Here is a 19,222-nt window from a genome sequence, read left to right as displayed (position 1 = left end):
GAAGCGTGAAGTTTATCACTGTTCATGAAGTCGAGCCCTGATTCGTCTTCACCACACAGATGCACAGGTGATATTGTGCTTTAAAATAATCTCTGTGCTGTGAGTTATTGTGTATGTTGCTTGCTCACAGAATATTATTCATATACAGAATGAACTGGAGATTATGACTTATTTTCTGTGTGCAAGGATCATTAATAATAATAATGGATTCTCCAGCTATAGCAGTGCACATGATTTCAATAGGCTGCAGTGACTGGATAAAAAAAAGAAAAGAAAAATAACTCAACCACTTAATAAGAGTTACCAGCATTTGTCACTGAAGGTCATGCTACCTTTTCTTGAGCTGCTTTTTTTAAAATGGACAGCGGTAAACCACTTTTTGTCAAAGTTGTAATAACTGTATGAAAATTGAACGCTTTCCCAAAGATTATGATCATACAGCAATAAAGACTGTGCTTTTCCAGAGTCAGTGCTGTTTATAACCTCTCCATCTTTATTTTGATCCATAGTGGTTAGTTAATACATACACACTAATTAATGCAGATGAATAAACACACACACACACATTGGTGTGTTTGCATGGTGAATGTACATATCAGAGAATGAATGGGGGTTGGGAGCATCTGTTGGCAGGAATAAAAGCTTTTTCATGCTCATGTTGGGAGGATCATTAGCATAATATCCTTTTCTGTAAGGTGAAAACAGAATAATAATTGGCTTGGCCTTTTCTCTCTGTGTGTTGTAAAACAGTTAGGCATTAATTTGAGGATAACTGTGCAATTACTTTGAAATGCTACCGATCGCCAGACTGGTCAGGAGAAAAAGAAAGGAGAGGAGTGGGGGAAAGAGGAGAGGAGAGGAGAGGTCGTACAGGAGAGGAGGACATTAAAAAGGCAGCATGGATGCAGAAGAGTGTAGAAAAGTTAAATAGGCCATCCCATTAGTTCACAGCCTGATATGAAATGGACCTGTGCATGTCGTAGCTTTGATTACCAACCAGTTAGAAAGGCATACTTATATGGTAATCATTGTAATTGTCTACGGGCTTAAAATATAACCAAAACACTGAGCTGAGTCAGAGAGAGAGAGAGAGAGAGAGATACGCTGGGTTCTATGCTTATGTAAGTCTCTGTATCCCTCTGTATATTATACGGGCTTTAAGAAACTGCTGGCTTTTTGTAAAAATGTCTCAAAATGTAAAAAAATGGTAATTATTGGCAGGAAAATATCTAAGGGGATATTTTTTAAAGATTGTAAAGCAACATTTTTTCTACAATTTTTAAAAATAATTGATGTGATTATATTTTTCTGCCAAGGTGCCCCCAATACTTTAGACCTTTTTCTGAAGATGATGTTTTTCCTAAGGTCACATGGTCCTATATGATTTGTCACAATTGACTGTGTCTCTCACACTTTATCTGTACAGAAGTTGACTGTGTGGGTAACTCTGGTTTAATTACATTCAGCGGACATTTTCTGCTGATGCAGAAATGCCTCAGGTGGCATTGACAGAACCGACATGCTTCTGTAAAAGTTATACATATATGAGCTAGAGAATCCTTTGACGAATGTTGTCCTAAATATTGCTTATTGTTCATATATTTATTAAAATTTTTGACTGTTGTCTCTGTGAAGATAGTGTGAGAGGGAGGGGTAGCTGTGGGCTCCTGTCTGACAGTGCCTTTGTGTGTGTGTGTGTGTGTGTGTTTAAGAGTGGGAGAGGCAGGGGTGATGGTCTGATGGGAGCCATACTGTGTGCTCTGAATGAATTGAGCGTAAACTCGTTCCTGGATAATAACCCAATTTTGACATATGTAGTATCAGGAGATTCTTAAGAACCTGAACTTTAATAATTATCAAAAATAAGTTGAACCTTCAGTACTGCGTGACTTCCAGACTAAAAACAGCTGTGAAGCCTGCCTTCCAAGGATCACACATAGATATGCATGCTTATTTGAAGAGGAAGGTACATGTTACGTCATGGATGTGTAATCAGAGAACAGCGGTGGTACAGTCACCCACTGAAAATGTGTTAGAAACCCCAGAATACAACAGTCACTTAGAACTGTGCATTGGAAGATTTGTAAAACAGAAGACTGCCAGTAAGTTGAGCATTCAAATCTGGTTCATTTGTTGTGACCAAAGGCTTCTTAAAGGTTGTTAAAAAAAGAAACATGACGTTACACAGTGGTTATCATAGTCCTGGCCCAATTTTATTATGAATCAAACATCTTAGTCTTTACACTGCTTTGTGTATTTTTCTATTAGTATTTCATACACTAGCCCTGTGTTTGGGAATTGAGGTTGGTTTACCCTAAGCTTGTGTAAACGAGTAAATACTTTAGATGCCGTCGGCTCAGTTCATCAACTCTTGTCTTTTTTATTTGTTTTGATCTTTATGTTCATTACAGATGCATTCATTCCAGCAACTCACTTGGACAGGAAGCAGACACAGTCAGGCTTGTGTGGAGAGTCATGTGATAGTTAATGAGGTCATCATTTACTGGCCTTTACATCCTGCTGCTTCCTTCACAGGGAAAGACAATGCTTACTACAGAGTGAAGTCGTCTCTCTCTCTCACGATCGCGCATTCACAAAATCCTATTCTCACAATTACAACCTAAGCAGCAGACAGGAAGAGAACAATAAAAGCAGTTATTTGTGTGTTGTTGAGAGTGGCTGCTTCCTGGCTGTATGAGAGTGTGTGTCACCAGAGAGGAAACCCTGCTGTATTTCTACTCATATGAATCCTGCCTTAAGAGGTCTGTGCTATCCTCTTCCCACACATCCTCTGCCTCTGTCCCACTCTCTCAATTCTCCACCCTCCTCTGGTCTAAAAACATCGACAGTTTATTGGTGATATCTGTTTACTAGCAAGATGGTTCAGGGCGTATCTGCACTGTTTGCTTTGGGGTGTGTGGCAGGGTGCAATTATGACTTTAGGCAAAAACTCATCTGGGACACCGTAAATTGCTCAACGGGATCGTATAGAACACAATGTAGATTTGTGCGAATGCTTGGGTGAACAGCAGCTGAAGTGCTTTGTTTGGGCCATTATAGGCTATGGTAGCAATGTTGGGCTATTATAGGTTCATCTAACAGCCTAGTAAAATGTAAAAATAACAAAACATGCTGAGAATGTTTGTTCCTAATGTCTGAAAATATCACACATTAATATATTACATATTACTCATGCACAACTATTTGACGCATAAGAATCATGAAAATTCAAAGCCTGTTTTCAGGAAAATACTTAAATTATAAAGGACACAAGCTTGCCATTTCATTTGTTTCTTTGGCATATCAATGTATTTCGATCTACATACTCAGAAAAATGTTATTGAACTGACACTATTGTGGTACCCCCTAGTGGTATGTCTTCAGTTCATGTTTAATAAGGAAATATACTTGTAACATATCCCATTGTCATTTTGTTTCTTTAATTTACATTCATTCTGTTCACTCTGTTTCAGCTCCAGACTCTTTTTTTATGTTTAATAGTGTTATGAAAAGTTGCTCATTTGCCTTGCTATAAGGCTTTTGTTGTACCAGGGAAGATACATTTACTGTGTTTGTATCTTAATGAACAAACATTAGTATCATGTACCTAAACAGCCTTATTTTGTGATAGTGGACTACCCCTGGGGGAAAAAAATGGGATCAATTCACTTAGAGTATGTTTCCCCGGCTTTTAAATATACAATTTGTCACATGTCCATGTTTTTACATCTCTGCACTAACTGTGGAAGTAATGACTGCTATCTTTCTTTAGGCAGTTGTCTTTGTTTAATAATGGTGAAACCAGAGTAAATTTCCAGCATCATCTCCATCTCCTTGGCCATTACAAATGAATAACAATAGAAGTGTCAGTGGTGATTATCATTTGGCTTTTTTTATTTGTGAATTACATTCCATTCAATCAGTTTCTTGCTGCTCTGTCACAAAAGTCGTCTCTTGTTTCTGACCAAAGTGTAAAGCTTGCAGAATGCTGATTGGCAAAAGAGAAATGTAACTCTACACGACAAAATGCAGACATCCAGCAAAAAACTACAGTAGTGGTCACATTTGTTTTTATCCGACTCACAACGGCAGCTCGTAAAATCACACTGTGGTTTTTTAAGGGGTTCAAGCTCTTCTTGGTTTAGTGGCAAATGAAAAATCCAGCAAGCACACGATCATTCTACAAGGAAAGAAAAGAACTATTCTGATCTCTCTGCAAACAAAACAAAACGTGCGAATACACAATGAATAAACAGAGCTTAACATATTCTCATTTTATAGCCAGCTGTTTCCATTAGTGTTGGTGATTAGACTTGCTGACTTTGGATCAAGCTCGTATGAAGTTCTAACCACAAACAAACCGCTCCAGAGTTTGTGACCGGACCGAGGCAAACGTTCTCTTAAGGGTCTCGCTACTGTTGTTTTGGTCTGCAACCAAGTGTTGTTTCTGTATTAACTCCTGCCCAAACAAATCACAACAATGGTGAAAACCAAAAAGAGCCTTATTTAACCAGAATAAACAGTGCAGGAAAATGCCTTTATACACAGCTGACCACACACTGTGTTAAACTTCCTTCTTAAATGAGTTTTATAATACTTTCCATTGTTTCAAATGACAGCTCTCTTGCTGGGGCAGTATCCAGCAGCTTCCTAATGTATGTAAGCACTCTCTGTTCAAGTAAATTGCACTTATTTGGATCTATGGTGGTATTTGTTTTAGAAATGAAAGAGATGATTGATTAAATATTTATTCTTTCAAATAACTGAGTTTGGTTAAGGTATGTTTCATGAACAAAAGATGTTTTGTGTCATATCTGTGATTTGCTACAAAAGAAAAATAAATCTAGGTTAACGTCTCTTAGATTGGTGATTCCATAATTCTTTTCAGGAGTAGTAATACCTCATGGTACAGCTGTGTTGGCAGATGGCTGAGAGCACAGAGGAACCAATCAAAAAACAAAAGTCCAGATCCTCAGTCATGTCTTTATGCATGTTAACATTCCTGTTAAAATGTAGAGTCTATCTCTCTCTCTCTCTCTCTCTCTCTCTCTCTCTCTCTCTCTCTCGCCCCCCAGGATCCCTCCACCCAGCTCTGTTTTAATCAATGCTAGCTTGCCTCACCCGCAGAGATCAATGTGTCAGGGTTTCGGTTCTGTATGTGTGGAGGCGAGGGGACTTAGCCCGAGGTTTCGAGTTTGTGTGTTTGTATGGTGGATCACAGGGTGTCTGTAGGTGTGTGTCTGTGTGTGCTTATAAAGTGTGTGTGTTGGGATATAGGCCTGGGGCGTGCGTCTGAAGGTGTACTTGTGTTTTTGCTGTGTGTGTTTATAGTGGATCAGAGGCTGGTCTTGTCTGTGGCTTACCCATAATCCCACTCTGATCTAAGTGTTTGATCAGCCGATTGCTCCAGCGGCAGTGTGATCAGCAGAAGCTGTGTAATTTAGAGCTGATGTAGTGACGGTGATCCCTCTCCCTCCGCTCAGAGCAGCAGCAGCCATGATGAAGTCTGCTTACAGACAATCCTCAACCTGAGAGCCCGCTTTTCACACACTTCCACAGTCACCCACTGAGACTCATACACTCCAGACACACTTTTTGGGCTTAGGTCTACTGTATTACAGGATCACACTGACAAAGTTGTTGTCATCTTGTGAGCTTCGGTTGGATCACTCTAGGTGTTGCCACAGAATTTTGTGTTTTGACTGTATTATGGCTTTGATGTTATAGATTGTTTGTACAGTAGTGTGCAAATGTCAGAGACCACCCTTCATTTATTAAAAGTTAAATTACACAAAGTCTTCAGCAGTTAAATCAAAGCTCCTTTTGTGCTCACTTTTCCTTTATATGATCTGTTGTTTTCAGGAAATACATTTTCACATATGTCTTCAGGAATATTTTTCCACACCACAGTTTAATTTTAATTTAAGAGGGTAATCACACCAACAATATTCATTCATTCATTATCTGTAACCCTTATCCAGTTCAGGGTCGTGGTGGGTCCAGAGCCTACCTGGAATCATTGGGCGCAAGGCGGGAACACACCCTGGAGGGGGCGCCAGTCCTTCACAGGGCAACACACACACATTCACACCTACGGACACTTTTGAGTCACCAATCCACCTACCAACGTGTGTTTTTGGACTGTGGGAGGAAACCGGAGCACCCGGAGGAAACCCACACAGACACAGGGAGAACACACCAACTCCTCACAAACAGTCACCCGGAGCGGGAATCGAACCCACAAACTCCAGGCCCCTGGAGTTGTGTGACTGCGACACTACCTGCTGCACCACCGTGCTGCCTACACTTTAATAAATTTTGAAAAATTAGTTTTATTAAAAGTTGAAATACATAGTTATGGAATAAAAAAATATACAAGGTGTGCTTAAATTTTGAACAAATATTTCTAAATTACATTTTTATTGTGGTCAATTCTGCTTCTGCAGCGCCCCTCAAGTTCAGTTTGGTGTCGATGTGGATTTGGCAAATCAGTCAACCAATGTTCCCACCCCCTGAAGATGCCCACACTCATAAATATAAGAAGCACACAAGAGCAAGTGAGTATTTTGGCACCATTGTGGATTGTATTGCCTACATATCATCCCTGTCATTTTTTGAGCACTTTTCAAAGTTGAAGTAGGGGTGGAGTAGCTCTTTAAAGTTAGGATATGGGCACTGAAAATAGAGTAATTCCTTTTTAATAGAGTAATGCTGTGATTTAGCGTAAGTAAATTTCACTCGGATGTGGACATGAACAATACATGTACTTTACGTAAGAAATACTTACGTTTTTCCTAGATTTTCCCTCAATATCCGCGATATAGCGGCCATGAGCCCCCTTGAAAAAACCCGCGAAAGATGAACCGCGAAGTAGCGAGGGATTACTGTATCCATTTCAGGGCGACACACAGCAGGTAGTGTCACAGTCACACAACTCCTGGAGGACCTGGAGGTTGTGGGTTCAAATCCCACTCTGGGTTCAAATGCTTTTCAGCATTCAGTCATTGTCTTTGACCTCTTATCCAATTCAAGGTCGTGGTGGGTGGAATCATTTGGCGCAAGGAACACACCCTGGAGGGGGCGCCAGACCTTCACAGGGCAACACACACTCACACTTTCACTCACACCTATGGACACTTTTCCTTCACGGGGCGACACACACTCACACATTCACTCACACCTAGGGACTCCATCTCAGCAGTAAATGTGTATTTGATATTAAAAACCACCATGTTACCACCCTACCGATTCCACATCTTCAATGAACAGCATGGCCAGTCCAAAGCATTAATGTCATACTTCTTTTATTGGGTAGAACAACTTGTGTATTTAGGGTCCCTGTCTTGTTGCCTGTCCCACTTTCTCAGATTCAGACATTTTCAAATAATAAGAATATTTGATTTATACAGTTTAAGGTTTGCTTCCTGATTTGTGTATACTCTGTGTATAAATAAATATATCAGCACCTGGTTTGATCAAGGATTGATTAGATGAACTGGGCATTAGAAAGACTTATGAACACATTCACCTACATAATAACTTTGTATTATTTCACCCATTGGTTTAATTTAATGTATTCCAGTGTTGTACAAATGAATGACTGTGTTTTAATTTACAAATAACTGCAAAACATGACCCAGACCACAACGTTTGAAAAGTACTACAGGCCTGGATTATTTTGTATGTAAGTATGTGAATAGGTGCGCGAATCTGTGTGTTTGTGTGTGTGCGTGTGGGTAGGGGGTAAAGTAACAGACCAGTGGGAGCCACTATCAGTATCATATCCTGAAGATGTGAAATGTGTGATAGGACTAACACTCCAGGGTACACTAAATCCTCACTCCCATTACAATCTCCAACTTCTTACACTAAAACTTTCAACAGGGCACCATTCCACCAACAGTGTGTGACATTGCTGTAAATTTGATCGCCTAGGTCAGTGAACCCTCTATTGCTCAGGGTGAAATGTCAAGAATTGATTCCTATTGTGGAAGCAGTGCGTATTGATGGAGCCTGGACCATTTACGTTTGTTGCCATATAACCTCCTGCCCTTCTTGGTGGACTGGGATATAATCGTTACATTATAAAACTGCACAAGGTCTTATCTTTGCTTCGGATTAACAAAGAGATGTTCTCTCTCAGTTGTTCCTTTTCTCTTGCGCTTTCTCTCTCTCTCTCTCTATGTGTGTGTGAAATGCATACTGTTTTTAGGCTGCGATAAAGTGTTGTATGTGCTTCTGCAGGTCTGTAGATATATGACAGATTCACTCTGTGGTCAAGGTTAGAGTTTTTCTCTGTTTAATGACTCTCTCTGTGAACCCAAGGTTAGAGAGAAACATGCTCTACTGCTTGTGAGAGCACCTTTTGATAGCCCCAGATTCAAGCTAAGAATTATGTGTCTTTAGGGACCACTGTTACAATCTATGTTCGTATGTACATAAACAATGCGTCTTGATTTCCACTGACTGCTGTGTTGTGCGCATATCCACTTGTTAAGTATGCCACTGGCCCACTTATAACTTAAATGACTAGTTTAGTTAACCTCTCAGCTCAAGTCCAGTGTATCGTTATGGCAACAACAGAGCACTGCATAATTTCACTGGCATTAACATCCGTCATCTTCCCCCTCCTGCTATAAATACAACTGACAGCAGAAGTCTACACGCACACTTTGCACACACACATTTCACTGGAAGAGAGTGAGTCGGGTTTCAGAGGTGAGGCACTCTGATAGTCCAGCAGATGAAATATTTGCTGACTTCTCTCACCTAAGGGACTGCTGTTCTGATGGAGGCACTTATATGTGGCCCCATTAGTCTCTGAGGATTTTCTCTAGCCCACTTTTCACCCGATCCGTGCCAATTAAGCAGCCGAATTATGTATAATAGTGGGAGTGACTCGCGTTTGCCAGAGCAGGAACGAATAGGGCTGCGTGACAGAGGGAGACTGTTGAATAATTAGAGTGAATTTTCAGAGCCCTGGAAGCTCAATCATTTTCTGCCATATGCTAACTATTTTTAACCTAATATCTCTCTCGTTCTCTCTCTCTCCCCCACCCCCTCTTTTCTCTGCATATACAGTTCTAAGACAATTCAAAAGACATTATGAACCTACAAGAATTAAATAAATACAGCACTGAGTGCTTTAACTCTGCTGTTAATGATGTGCTTGCAGAAAGTAACGCTGAAATCTCATAATTAAAATTTGCATGTGTTGTGGGTTTTTTTAATTCACCGGAAATCCAGATTATGACAAAGTACTATGATGGTGCCAGGCCAAAGAAAACTTGTGGTAACTCATTCATTCATTCATTCATTCATTATCTGTAACCCTTATCCAGTTCAGGGTTGCGGTGGGTCCAGAGCCTACCTGGAATCATTGGGCGCAATCATTGGGCGAGAATACACCCTGGAGGGGGCGCCAGTCCTTCACGGCAACACAGACACACACACATTCACTCACACCTACGGACACTTTAGAGTCGCCAATCCACCTACCAACATGTGTTTTTGGACTGTGGGAGGAAACCGAAGCACCCGGAGGAAACCCACGCGAACACAGGGAGAACACACCAACTCCTCACAGACGTTCACCCGGAGCGGAAATCGAACCCACAACCTCCAGGCCCCTGGAGCTGTGTGACTGCGACGCTACCTGCTGCACCACCGTGCCGCCCCCTTGTGGTAACTGATTGCAGAATTCTGAAAAATTCCTGCCTCCTTTTGTTATTGCTAAAACATTAACTCTTAAACATTGAGTACATTCTACTTAGTAACATCACCATGCTTCCACCACGCTTCCACCCATCAAAAACTCACTGGCCAGCCATCTAAACAATGTATATGTTTGGTTGGATATGAAAAGATATTTACAAAAAGACATCCTTCTATGTCTAGAATTGGTTGAAAGATCGTAAATGTTCTGAATAAATGACTACTGTCTTGGGCTAAATTTGGACCTACGGACCAGACAGTACCCAAGTTTTAGCGTCTGTTCTCGGGCTACATAAAGGCCATGACCTGATCGACTAGATTTAACCCAAAAAACTATGTTCATATGACGCCTGGTGTCTGGGCTATTACGTACATTTAGATTATTATTGTCAGTTTGCTGTGCACCATAAAGCCAGAACAAGTCTGCCAGTTAATAGTTTTAACATTAAGCTGTGCACTAAGAGCTAAGCTTCTTTCTAACGTTAAGGACTAATTATTTCAACTTCAGTGTTTGCCACCCTTCATGAACGAACTCCATCCCAGTATTTCGTAGCCTAATAATTTATTTTTATTTATTGTTCTCAATGGCAGGTTCATTCATGGCAGGAGTGAATTTGTCTTTGCTTGATGGAGGAGGGAATGTTTACCAATTGGCTGAGATGTATGTAAATTAAAATTTTCAAACAGCCAATTATTCATGAAAGCTGCATTTGATTGACTCATGTCACTCTGACGTCAATGCAACATGAGGCTATTTGGTCCCACATATTTCTAATTACACATTAGAACCCTCTAGGCCTTCAATATAATGGAGATATTTATGGCTAGATTGATTATATATTTTTAATAAATAAAAATAAGCTCTAGTTGACATATGGAGTCAGACTGCAGCAGGAGGAGCTCCAATTCTGTAGCAGTGTAGTTTTCTACTCAAAAATAGCAGAGCAGACTGTGCAGCTTTAGAGTATTCCTTCCTTAACATATGCCCATAACATCCATACTGTATCAGACATCACACTCTGCCAAAATCCAAAACAATTAAATTGCTTTACTAACTTACAACTGATTGAACCATCTGTGAGTAAAATAAATAAAGTTGAGTATTGCTAGAGGAGAGAGAGAGAGAGAGAGAGTCCCTAGGCCCCAACTCCTTCTGATAAGCCTCTCGTCAGTTCTCTCGCTGCCCTCCACCGTCTCAGGCTTTAATAATTCATGCTGTGCTGATGCCGGGTGTTTATTTTTAGTGATGAGAAGATTGATGAGCCGTTCATATCACTCTTAACCACCAGCTAATGAACTAATTAGCAGGTCTAAATGAAGCCGCACACTGGATAACGCAGCGGCACCAGCAGCAGTAGTGTGTATCTGTGCTGGTTCTGTACACATCTCTCTCTAACACAAGCCAGAACACAAACACCTCTGACCTCTCAAGTGTCAGACTCTTAGTGTTGCTTTCTGTCTTACACAGATTAAGCAGAAGCTTGCACTAAATTGCAGTGCCAATAGTGAACCACCATTGGCGATGATCATTGGACTAAACTAAGGCTATGAAGGTCAAATATTTAAAGGTCATTTAAAAATTATTGATAAACCAATTTAATTTTAAATACATGTTTTAATATTTAATGTAGGTTGTATATAATTTTACAGTTTATTTCCAAAGGTATCATTCACTCCGCAGCTCATGTCACACATTAAATTGCGCTACATTAAATTTAAATATATATAAAATCACCTATTATATATGTTTTATCTGATTGGCCCAATTTATTAAAATTATACATTATGGATATAATAAATAGAAAGACCTAAAAATGGGTGGCACAGTGGCGCAGCAGGTAGTGTCGCAGTCACACAGCTCTAGGGGCCTGGAGGTTGTGGGTTCGATTCCCGCTCCGGGTGACTGAGGAGTGTGGTGTGTTCTCCCTGTGTCTGCGTGGGTTTCTTCCGGGTGCTCCAGGTTTCCTCCCACAGTCCAAAAACACACGTTGCAGGTGGATTGGTGACTCAAAAAATGTCCGTGAGTGTGTGTGTCTCTGTGTTGCCCTGTGAAGGACTGGCGCCCCCTCCAGGGTGTATTCCTGCCTTGCGCCCAATGATTCCAGGTAAGCTCTGGACCCACCACGACCCTGAATTGGATAAGTGGTTACAGATAATGAATGAATGTATATTTTGCCTTGGGAGTTAAAAGCCACACACATGAATTTTGAAACGGCGCTTTGTGGGTGTACCTTGTTTGTCTGAAATTATCCATAATTAACATTTAGGGAAATGACCACAGTGGGATGATTGCATGTTTTCTGTTAGGAGTAAACCTGATGAGGACAAGGGGTGGAGGGACAGCGTGTCAAATTGAAGACAGATTGATTACAGGACGAATGAGAACAGGTGAGTGAACTCCCGTGTCGTCTCTTGCTCTGAACATGTGCACACCATGAAACAGAACATACATCATCCTACTATCTCCTCCTTGTTTCTTCTCCTCAACCAGACAGAACCCATATTTCTCATTGTTTTAAATGCTCCAGAACGAGTGGCCTTCCAACAGACCTCTGCCTTTGACTGACTTTGACCTGCTGCTCTGCTGAGTGAAAGGTCACATGTCCTTGTTTCAGAGACCTGATTGGGCCATGTTCTAATTACTGGTTTATCATTGACATAACACCTTGCTCTTTCCTTTTCCTCCCTCTCATGAACAGCACTCATATTGGTAGCCTTGCACACATCATTTTGCCTTCCCCCTTTCACTGATTGCCTGTAGAGGCTGTAGTAACGAGATGTCAGCCCACTGTGAATTCTAATTTAGCGCTGGCCAGTCCTTGCTAGGTATTTGTACATCCTACAGGGTCTTCAGCCCAGGAGAGGGGCCTTACAGCAGCTTCACCACAGCGCCTCTGCTGATTATGACTGAATTACCGTGTTTTTTCCTCACTCCGGCTGTTTTTAGCACTCTGACACCAACATTAGAAGGCAGAATCCCACATGGCCACTGCAACCTAAAAGTTAATAATCCTTTTAATTAATGGTTAAAGCCAATATTGAGCACAAAGTATGAAGGATTACAGCCTAAATGAGCAGCATCAATTAGGCTACACTTTAAGTGTTGATTTGAGAACCTCTGCACGGTGATGACTCATAAAAAGCAGAGAGCTTTTAGCGGAGGTTGTTGAACTGATAGTTTGTGTATTAACTGCAGTGCTGTGTGTGAATCAGTGTTAGCTATGAAATGTGTGTTCCCCCTGGAGTCAGCCTCTCCAGCTGGTCCTGCTCAAACCTGGTGCTGTGTGCGATCACTCCATGAGTGCTATCTGCATTCATCCAGCAGCCTTATCAATAAACACACCCTCAACAATTAGCCAGCTCTGAGGGGGAACAAAACCGCGGGCCAAGGAATAAATGCCAGACGTACACTTTAATCACCAGCACCGTTAATCAATGAAATGCCTTCATATCTTTTAATTAAAGTTTTATTAGAGGAAATGTGTTGGGATATTCGTTTGATGCTGATTTTCCATTAATGGCAACTTGAGGGTTCAGGGAATGGCAGTGGCAGATGCTGCTGGTCAGTCACGCTGGGCCTCCTCATGTCTGTAATTGCATTTTCTCACCTACAGAGGGTGGTGGAGGAACCCCCGTTAAAGACGAGTCTCAGCCTAACAATTATTGTCGAGCAAATTACCAGGTAGGCAATATATAAGCTGTCAGGAGAGGTTAGCGAGAAAAAGTGTAAGGAAATGGACCATTCAGCCATTCATCATGGCTGTACTTGCTTGGTCCAAATTGAAAAAATGTCATTCTATCTGCCAGAATTAGAGGATGTTACAGCTTAACTCATCACAGTGGGCTGAAAATGAGGGAAAAACAGTGTAATGAATACTCTTTTTCCTCCTCTCAGTACCAATCTGTCAAAGGTCAAATTACATCTAAATCTCTGCCGTCTTGTTTGTCACAACTATGTACACAGATCAGCCATAATATTAATCTGACCTCCTTGTTGTCCATTTTACCAGCTCCACATAAACATATAGGCATTATTTAGTTGCATGCATTGCTAGCCCCTTTTCACCACAGAGTTTGAGTGGTGGTGGTGTTTTGATGTGTTTCGCTCTGGTATGAGTGGATCAGACACATCGTTGCTGCTGGAGTGTTTATAACATGTGCCCAATCACTGTCCGGTATGTTACACAGACCTACATTGTTATTGCTTATTATATTGTTATTTTCTAGTAAATTTTCCACTAGCCCTGTGTTAGTTGAGGCGGTTGCCTGGATAATATTGGTTCATGTACTATTTTCAGTACAACTGTTTTAGTCAGTTCAGTTTTTAATATCTCCACTAATAGCAAACACACACCACCACCACATACTTTCACTATGGTACTGAGGATAACCCCCCACCCAAATTATACCTGCTCTGTGTTGGTCCAATGGCGGTCCTGATCGTTGAAGAACAAGGTGAAAAATAGGTTAACAAAGTAACAGGTGAACTAAAGTCTGTAATTGTAGAATTTACTAAATGCACCTCTATGGAGAGTGGAACTGATAAAATGGACAGTGCATGTAGAACATTTGAATGTTTTGGCTGATCTGTGAAAATATGTGTGTGTGTGTGTGTGTGTGTGTGTGCATGCACCATGCACAGAACCAAGCAGATGGTAGAGTACAGTTCTCAAGTGAATACAAAACTGTTTCCATTGATACACTGGGATACCACTGAGGGTTTCCTCAACAGGAAATATAAAATAAATATATTTCATATAATCAGCATAGAAATATACAATAAATAAATCCTGTTGAGGAAACCCTCAGTGGTATCCCAGTGTATCAATGGAAAGTTTTGTATTCACTTGAGAACTGTACTCTACCATCTGTTTGGTTCTGTACATGGTGCAAACACACACACACACACACACACACTGACACTCAGTGAAATTTTCATATGACGTACATGCATGCTTAAATACAGGGGTAGCACACAGACACATAAACAAAAATACACAGATCTTGAATTATGTTCCTACTAATCAATCAAATGACTGAAATTATTAGAAACAAAAATGTTGATGCATAAAGGCAGTGAAGCAATTAAAAGCTTGTAGGAGAAATGAAAAGCTTCATCAGACTGACTCAGTCGCCTGACACACTGAAATCACTGGCATTGCTTATAGATTTTAGACATCTGTAAAAATAATCATAAAAAAGCTTTGCCAATAAAGTTCCTTTTTATTTTAGAAGCATATTTTCATTCCAAGAGTTAACTTTACACTTTCCCATGAATAAGAAAGTTTCACTGATTTCAGATCAGTGTTGCTATGTTGTTAAATTAAGAACCTTGTGTATGTCCTTGGTCAAGATTGTCTTGTTTGTAACCGTGTAATAATTTCAGTACAGTTGATATTTCCTTTAATTTAATATTACATTTTAAACATGTCTTCTTCTGCAGGTAAAAGGCTTCAACATTAAATAAGAGACCTGAATTGATTACAAATTTGTACCTTATGTTGTTTTTATATTGAAGTGAACTTGTGGGGACCCTGTTGTTGTCAGTAGCACATATCACTTTAATGCTCTTGGTTATTATTTTATGATCCTCTCCAAAAATTGCACAAACTACACTGTGACTTGCTGGATGTACTTATCTGTACTTGTCTGTAGACAGCGCTAGTGGGTTTTGTCTTTGATAGTCAAAATATGTTTCGGGCTACTCCCCCCACTTTCAGAAACATTGGCTTTGGTTTGAGTCCGTTCAGCTGGCTGTACGCTCCGAGCAGGTGTTTTAACCCCTGTACTGTTCTAGCTTTTAGGAATTCTGTCACAAAAGTCTGTTTTATTACTGTTTTCTCTGGAATCGCCCCATTTTGTCGTTTAATGGCGGCGTGGAGTGCCGGTGCTGAAATGGCGCCCGGGGGAATGGCACACGAGCGGCTGAATCTGCCCACCTATTAAGCAGGCTCCATTCAATTAGAATGCATGGAAACTTGACGTACCATAACTCACAGCCCTCCACGCCTACATAAAGCATGTCTGTGGCACAGGCAGTGCACTAAAAACGCTGAGCCAATCTGACGACCACTTTTATTGGAAGCTAATTACATTCTTGATGGCTTTTTAGGTTTCCGAAAACCAAAGCGGGATTAGTGGTTCCCTATGATGGGAGAGGGTAGAAATGCTGTAGCCTGTATGGCTCTGGTCATCACAGTAAATGTGGATGGATGCGGAGTGTGAAAGAGCATGGAGGAGATTATTTTCAGCGTGTAGCCACTGCAGAATCTCTCTCTCTCTCTCTCTCTCTCTCTCTCTCTCTCTCAGCTGCCATCAATTAGGCCGCGTCTCAGGCCAGCACTTCCATATTTCCATGTCTAATAAATTATGCTGCATATCAGAAATGGCGCGGATACCTATTTAAAAAACAGGATTGTGTCGAGGCGGGCCATAAATATGAAATATGAAAGGCAACAAATTGAGACAGTCAATAAAGTGTGAGATTTGTTATAGGGCTAAATGCTACGTGGGGAAAGGTGAGGCTTACTATCAGGAATTATGATGATAGAAATGGACTTTGATTGGTGTTTAATTTTTCGCTCTTGTACAGGCTAGAAAACAGCAGGCAGGTTCTATTTACTGTATGATTAATAACAGGCCTCCTGCGCTCCGGCGAAATGAAGACATTACTTCTAATTTGACTTTTATTGTAAAAATCACCTTTTTCCTACACTGAGATTGGATTCATTTATTTCATATTATTGCTTAAATGCTCCCTCCTGGTTTTAATTTAAAATGGAAAAAATGTATCCTCACCTTTTTCCTCCATTTTTTATCAGAGACAAGCAGTGTGCCTGTGAAAGGCTTTCTTTTTTGTTCAGAATCATCTCGGAATCACCTCATTAATTTCCCACAGTCTTTTAGTTTGTATCATTATTGCTTGCTCAGGGTTTTTTTGAAGCTGTGTAATATCTCTGCCTCTTTCTTTGCTTTGACCTCCCAATGGTTTCCAACCTCCCACATTTTTAATTGCTCATTACATAAATCTGTCCTAAAAGCCTGGAATAAAGGCTTTTATTGGCCACTCACAAGTCCATGAAAGGCTTGTACACTGACGCTGACACAATCCAGACCGGGTCCATTTGTTTAGAATTAGTTTGACTGTTCCTCGGTCCGCACGAATGTGTGTGTGACTCACAGAACAGGTAGTCTATCACAGAGTGTGGGATTTCTCCGCCGGTGGCCGATCACAAGGCCTTTAACAGGTGAGGCCTACCGCGGCGAACAGCAAAGCGTCATCAGGGCTTCTCACACACAGGGGTCATGAGGGGTCACCAGCTCTGCAGGCCCTGACACCATGACAGATTAAGGGGATGGAGCTCAGCTGATGTGTGTGCGCATGCGGTGGAGGACACATAGTCTGTCTTAGTTCACTCTGCATTAGCTCACACTCGTACCTGGGACGGAGTGTGTGTGACAGACTCATAAAGCTCCATGATGGATTCAGACTGAGGTGCGCCAGATTGGCCCAGAGTGTGGGAGGAGTGGGTCCAGATCAAGCAGGTTTCCGTAGCAACCGCTGACATGGCCCCCATTTTGCACAGAGGTGCTCTGACAAGACAGGCCTGCACCTTTCCACTTAGCGCCTTGGCTTGATTATGTGTGTGTGTGTGTGTGTGCTGATGTTTGTGGGTGGCCCACAAGGCATGGATGAAAGTTTATGTTTTATGTTGCTCAGTCTTTTCTCTGTCACTGCCTGCTATCACATTAGGACATTTACTTTTGTTGTTTGGAAAATTATTCGTTTTTCCTCTTTGCTTTTTCAGACCTTCTCCATTTATTAGATTTTCCCCTCTAGGATGTTTAATTCCATGCGTGTTTCATGTGTGTGCCGGCTCCCAGGCTCCGTGCCCTCAAGGTCAGCCTTTATAGAAGGCCTGTGTTCCTCATAATTTGTTTATGAGCCTGTCAAAGTCAACACTCACTTCATTTTCAGGATAATAGCATTTGGATGAGTGGTAGCTAAATGACTTTTTTACCGGTCTCCAGACTGGGTCATTCTGATTGCTTTCATTAGTGCTTTATAATGGTCCCTCCACCACACACACACACACACACACACAGTTAATTGTTTTGAAACCACACTGTCAACAAATAGCTCTGCTCCACACTTTCATTTGCAGGGTTATTTTCTTTGAGACATTTGAGTTGTTTTGAGTGAGTTATCCAGAATCTTTTTGTCGCTTCTGATTTTTTAGGATTGCTCATGTGTTAATTCATGGCTAAGAGGAGCCGGCTTTTTACTTTATTCTTGCAGAGCCACCCGGAGCAGTCTGGCTGCATTTGGCTTGGCTCATATCTAGGGAGAGAAAATTAATGCGTATTAATGGAGCCTATAAAAGCGACTAATTGAGCATTCCGGAACTCGCTGAGTTGGGCATCTGCTACTGACATTCTACAGCACTGGGCCTGCAGCTCTCTCTCTCTCTCTCTCTCTCTCTCTCTCTCTCTCTCTCTCTCTCTTTCTCTCTTACACACACAGACACATACACATACACACTTTCTTTGCACTCTCTCTCTCACACACACACACACACACACAGACACATACACATTTTCTTTGCTCTCTCTCTCTCTCTCTCTCTCTCTCTCTCTCTCTCTCTCTCTCTCTCTCTCTCTCTCTGACACATGGTCAGGCCGTTAAAATCAGGAGGGGCAGGAGGGGTCATTACTGAGACAGCCATGTTAATGACACCTGATCTTTCAAACGAGCCCTCCGAGCCAGCAGTGAGTGATCTTCACTCTGTGAGGCTGCAGAGCCATTTAAGTGGACAAGAATCGCATCTCAGAAAGGATGAGGGTGTACTCGGCACCATATGTGTAATCATATCAGACGTGTTCTGTTTGAATAAACCCGCATCTTTGAGAGGCTTCACTGTAATTCAAAGACAGACAGTCTGCATGCTAGCATGTGCAGTGCAGCTTTGCTGAACATTCCTATTACACATCCTGCTTGTCTGTCTCCCGCATCTCCCCAGATGTCTTCTGGAAACACGTCTGAGTGTGTATGGGGTGTGATCTGTGTGTGTGTGTGTGTGGTTTTGCACGCATGAGCCATTGGCCGCTACTGTATTCACTGCAAAGAAGCCCAGAAAGGCCATGCGTCTTCCATTATAGAAGTGTTTTTATCAGCCTGCACTGGCGCAGATTAAACAGCTATAAGCACTCCGAGTGTAAATCCAGCTGACCTTGGGGACACGAGAGGAGCCGCACATCTGTACACCAATCATCGCTCGACTACCCCTGTCATCCACGCTCCTGCACCCATACACTGCTTCCTTCAGTCTCACACACACATATACACACTCTGCCACAAAACTGCCACACTCCTGACACAGAGCAGAGGAAATGCAGAAACAAAGGGGTGGACAGCAGCTCTTAGATTTTATGAGAATCTCGCCCTGGTCTGCATTTCGTTTTTCACCCTGCAGCCCATTTGATTGCAATCACACCTAATGGAGGAAAC

Source organism: Hoplias malabaricus, chromosome 12, assembly GCF_029633855.1.
Source record: "Hoplias malabaricus isolate fHopMal1 chromosome 12, fHopMal1.hap1, whole genome shotgun sequence".
Taxonomy (NCBI): Eukaryota; Metazoa; Chordata; class Actinopteri; order Characiformes; family Erythrinidae; genus Hoplias; species Hoplias malabaricus.
Note: the sequence above shows the minus strand (reverse complement) of the source record.